The sequence below is a fragment of the Panicum hallii genome, chromosome 4 (assembly GCF_002211085.1).
Source record: "Panicum hallii strain FIL2 chromosome 4, PHallii_v3.1, whole genome shotgun sequence".
Lineage (NCBI taxonomy): Eukaryota > Viridiplantae > Streptophyta > Magnoliopsida > Poales > Poaceae > Panicum > Panicum hallii.
This window is the reverse complement of record NC_038045.1, coordinates 44083723-44089160: the sequence shown is the minus strand read 5'-3', so window position 1 is coordinate 44089160 and position 5438 is coordinate 44083723. Positions and strand designations below refer to the sequence as shown.

The 5438-nt window shown below is 50.0% G+C and overlaps 1 long non-coding RNA gene and 1 pseudogene across 1 annotated transcript; one reads left to right on the top strand and one right to left on the bottom strand.

The window, feature by feature from the left end:
• Positions 1-943: 943 nt before the first annotated feature.
• Positions 944-1848, top strand: LOC112888398. Its single transcript, XR_003227810.1, has 2 exons — positions 944-1074; positions 1521-1848. It is a non-coding gene; the product is annotated as an uncharacterized LOC112888398 (long non-coding RNA).
• A 921-nt stretch (positions 1849-2769) lies between these two features.
• Positions 2770-4076, bottom strand: LOC112890520 (annotated as a pseudogene).
• Positions 4077-5438: the final 1362 nt, after the last annotated feature.

The window sequence follows — 5438 nt, the reverse complement described above, 5'->3', positions numbered from 1 at the left end:
TTTTCGTGATACTGCTACTGATTATTCACTGATGAAGTCACTGTATGTATGAAACTTGATCCTGACATATATACAGTTGTGCATTCGGTTATATCCTTAAAACTGGGTGTGACACGCTAGATGGCCTGCCGAGCCTAGAGCACTCCATTGGACGCCACGCCCTGACAGGGTCCCTCTCGGGTCGGCGTTCTTTGGATTCAAGTCCTTTGACGGAGGTGTGAGATGCCATCACGAGCGTTGGCGCTCACCAGTCATGGGGGAGAGTGGCCACCCTGAGCTCTGACAGCGCAGATCCGAGCGAGGGGGTTGGCGACCAACAGTGGACCAGGCGACCTAGGTCGCGACGAGGTGGGAAGAAGCGGGAGAGGAAAGAAATGGTGAAAGAGGGGAGGTGGATACACAGGGGCTGACTTCAGCACTTTCGTACCAATGGCAAGTGGCGGTTGGGGCCACTGGGCTACGGTGGCACTTGAGGGTGTTGGCGTGTCACCTCCGAGTCACTCTGGGAGAGCGCTGGGGAAAGGGGAGGGCGAGGGATGTCGCTCCCTTGATCCGAAATGAAAGTATTGCCTGTAGCCTTCTTTTGCACGGAGTGCTGTTGTACTAGGATTTTGATTATAATATTTAATCTAACGATGCAAGTACAAAGGAAAAGCATCTGGTAGAAGTATAGATGATTGCATGGAGCATAATTAGTTGGGCATGAACAAATAACATATTCCATGTGCGGAAGCCATCACACATTGACCAAGATACAAAATGGCGGCTTAGCTTGCAGTTGAACATGGTAGCATCATTTTCCAGTCAATCTTGAATTTTTGAGAAAGCTGTTGTAGAGAAAATTAAGCAGCAGTCTCAAACTATACCTTAATCTTAGCTGGCCTAGATCCTATCGGAGTATATATATAAGTTCGCCTTCATCAGCGTCACAGCACAACATCGTATTCAAGGCTACAATGTCATCCTCAGCAATGTCCTCCCAGCTTCTTGTCCTGCTCTGTATGGTATTGGTCTCTCTCGCCATCATCTTACAGGGCGCATGTGCTGCAAGAGATCTCACCCACACTATGCGTGGTAATTAGTCTCATAAACTCCCTTGAGTGCATATTGTTTTTGACATAGAAATTGTTATAATAAAGCATGCTATTAGTCTCAATTAGGAGAACTTTCGTGCATGAACCGTTTGAATAACATGCGCACGTTCTCTGTCTTCGCACTTGACATCCATGATTGCCGCTTATGCAAGAACAGGCTCGTACTTCCTGAGAAGGTTTATCATAACCTTCCATGATAGATGCAGTAACACATAACCACATGTGTTTACGGACCACTTGATTACTGCATTCAGTACGATCGACCCATCAAAATGAGCAGTTCTTAGATGATGACATGCTGGCTAATATTAAATCTTCAAAACTCTCCATCTAGTTGATTGTGAATTTCATTTTCTAATAACCTCACGTTAATAATCTCTAGAAAATCACAACTATTTATTTATAAAATTTCTTTTCGGTTTGTAGCTAGCAATTACGGTGGCGGCTATGGTGGGTACCATGGCGGCATGTCGGACAGCTATGGTACTGGTTATTGATAATATTTTTATCATTGTTTCATTCACAAACGTTCAGTTCTATTACTCTTTTCAATTCCTCATTATATTCATACAAAAGAAGGTGATGAAGAACCTAATAGTATAAGGATTGGCATGTTCAACTTTGAACATTATTACCGTAACCGATACTTTGTAACAGATGTGATGTTTGGAGAGAAATCCATGTGCATGTTGTAATATTGGCAAGCAGGTTTCTACGTGCCTGTAATTGTTGTAATAAAGAATTGCTTTTGGTCGTTTGGTTCAAAGATTGTTTGATCATCTCTGTGCGTGTTTGATGGACCAAATAAAGCAACTGATGCAGCTGGGCTAGCCTTACCGTAAATATTACAGTAAATAGCAGTTACGGGGAAAGATTTGAGGCAATATAATTACAGTAAATACACTCTTAACATCCTTAATGGACTAGTTAGTTACGGGGAAAGATTTGAGTGCAATATGGTCAGCAGCCATGTGCACTCCACTCGTCCTTGCGTCACCACTCAGTTCTCCGAAGCACCTTGTTAAGCACAGTCACAAAAGTTCCCACGTCCTTACGTCACCACTCACTAGTTCTCCGGAGCACCTTGAGCACACTCATAAAAGTTCCCACCTAGGTACGAGGAACGTGGTACGTGGATAGATAATTTTAAATTTTCGATTCTCAGAGGGTATACCTCTTCGGGATGTTTGGATCGAAGTTGGGATTATGATCCCTAGTTAATTGGAACGATGTACCCGAAATATAGCTATGGAACGAGGATCCTGATCCCGGTCTCTCTCTCACTCTCCCTCTCATTTTCTATCACGATCCCTCCCCCCGTCCTTCTCTCGCACTCTGATCCCCTCCCCTCCTCTGCCGTCGCCGGCTCCCCTCCTCCGCCGGCTCCCCTCCTCGGCCTCCCTTCCCACACGGAGCGGCGTGGGCGGCTGCGGCCATGCGGAGCAGCGCCACACGGCTGCGGGAGGGCGGCACACACGGCTGCGGGCGGGCGGAGCGGCGTGGGTGGAGCGCTGCGCGCGTGCGGCATGGGCGGACGCAGACGGGAGGGTGGGAGGAGCGGGAACGCGGCACCGTACCTCTCCTCCTTCCGCACGGGCCAGCCGCGCCTTCTTCCCACCCCTCGCCGTTGTCGCCAGTTCGCGCCCCGCCGTTCTTCCCACCCTCGCCGGCGTCGTCAGCTCCCGCGCGACGACCCAGCACCAGTGGAGCGCGTCCCAGCACGCACCTGCGACCGTACCGCTGCGTTCCCGTTCCACGATTCGGAACGAAAGTTCCGGGAGCGGGGAATGTCGCAACATACCGCGTTCCGTCTGACTGTGACCTTGAGCCTGAGCTGCGCGCCATGCTCTGGCTTGAGAAGGCCGACGAAGAGTGGCGTATGCGAGTAGGCCGGCGAGAGCTCGACCACGAAGCGCCGCAGGATCATGGCGAGCCCCATCTTGGCCTCCAGCAGTGCGAAGTTCTGGGCTACGCAGGTGCGTGGCCCCCAGCCGAACGGGAAGAACGCCGGCGCGTCCCTGGACGCCCTGAACACCCCCTCCGCAAACCTCTCCGGCATGAACTCGCCCGCATCGGCCCCCCACACGTCCCTGTCCTGATGGACGCACAGCAGCGGCAGCGTCAGCACCACGCCCGCCGGATACCTCACGCCGCCGAGCTCCGTCGGCGCCTCCGTCGTCCGGTGGAGCGCCGTCAGCGGGGTACGTGTTCAGCCGCAGCACCTTGTACAGCACCATGCTCCGGCTTCCCGGCATCGCCGAAGACGCGACACCTCCTCCCTCGCCCGGTCCTGCCACTCCGGGTGCGTGGCGAGCACCACCATCGTCCACGTGAGCAGCACCGACGTGGTCTCCTTGCCGGCGAAGTAGAAGAGCTTGCACTCCCCGATCACGTCGTCGGTGGTGATGCCGCCTGCGAAGGACGGAAGGAGTCACCGCCGCAGCCCTTGCAGTGCTCCATGTTCGACTCCAGGAGCAGGCCGAGGAGGTCGTCACATGTCGCCTCGCCGTTCCTCAAGGCGTGCTCTCGTTTCGCCACGATGCGTCGACGCGTCGTAGGGCCACTTCAATCTCAGCAGCGATCTCCTCCATCCTTCGGTTGGTTCTCGTCGGCAGGAACCTGCACGAGCATAGAATGCATTAGTACTACAGCACGGCAGACCAAGAAAAAGATTGCTGCACAAGCACAAACAAGAAATTGAAAGACATGGCAGGAGCGAAGACTGAGAGAACTCACAGGTAACCAGGGATGTGCAGCTTGTCCATGGCCAGAATGGTGAGCTCGATCTGCTCCTCCTGGAGCTGAAAGATCCTCCTGCCCTCGCGGTAGCTGCTGTCGAACGCGGCGCTGGAGATGACGCGCGTCCCCGGTCAGGTTCTGCGTCTCCGGCCAGATGTCCACCTCGCATGGCTCCTCACCAGCAGCCAGGCCTTTCCACCTCTCTACCAGATCCTTGCAACATGCGGCGAAAGCCGGCAACATGTGCTGCAAACCAGAGGCAGATTACGTCATGAGCTGCTGTTAGGCATCATCGACATGCTCGAGCTAGGTCAGGTCACAGCTGCTGCAAATTGGAGTGAAATGCAATATAATAGTGCAAATATTAACATGCATAGGAACGCATAGTTTCTTCAAGACCTTTGATTTTGTTTGAAGCATAATGGCAAAGGAGCCCTGCCTTTCGTTCAAGGTATAAATACACAGTTTTAAAACCAAAACATCACATGCCAAAGACTTTGGCGTGGACTCCCCTTCACAGAATTCAACACCTAGGATCGAGACAACATGAACAACAAGACACTGACAGGAGTTCCAATGCAAGACCTTGGAATCACAATGACATCGATCATATTCCGTCAGTCATTCACGTTCCTTCCAGCCGACTGTTACCTGTGCTGTTCTTTGTTTAATTTGGACCTATAAGCTAAAGTCATAAATAAACTTAGCAGTTCTTGTCTTATGTCGGTTAGACCATTTTCACAGCAAGGACCCTGCTCAAGATTTGAGTGGCGGCCTGCTCCTAGTTGGGCCTTTGCAGCTACAGAAAAAAGGCCCAGTGGAAACTGAAAATCCAAAGCTTGAGTGGCGGCCCCTACCGCCGTTGGGCCCAACGTGGGTCCACCCCTGTTCACAAACATGTCACACTGCATAGCCAACAATGGATATCATTAGGAAGAACAATAAACTACGCATTAGGGCGCCCCAAACACCCATTAATACCATATCTCATAGAATCATTCTCCCAAGGGAACTTCCTATGCAATTTTCGCCCTCAAGTGGTGCACATGTTCTTTTACCTGTTACGTAATAAATATTAGAGATGGACTTTGTCAACTACTGAGAAAGCATGGGAATATACTAGAAACACATAGAAATATGCTACAAAATTTCACAGAGAGCCACAAAGAACATACCTGCACATTAATACTTTGACGACCCCGATTATAATTGAGACAGTAGCACTTCTACACAACTTGTTTATTTCCAAAGGATATGTTCGAGTCTGACATGATGTCATAACCATCATGTTCTCATGATGATATAGGACATATCCCTTGTCTATATATAATACAAAGTACACTATTTCACACCTGATTGTAAATTTCACTCTCTACGCTTTCATACCAAGGATATCACAACCATGTTTCAACCAAAAAGCACCACCGGGCTCATTTCGATCATGTTGAGGGCAAGTTTTGAAAGGATTTCATGTAGCAACCTTCAACAAATCCAACATATGAACTGTAGATGGTGAATAAAATGGAGTTATTGTTGTTCTATAGCCATAGCTAGTTTTGTGTAGTTAACAAGTGGCTGAAGTTGGTGAAGTACGCTGATTTACAT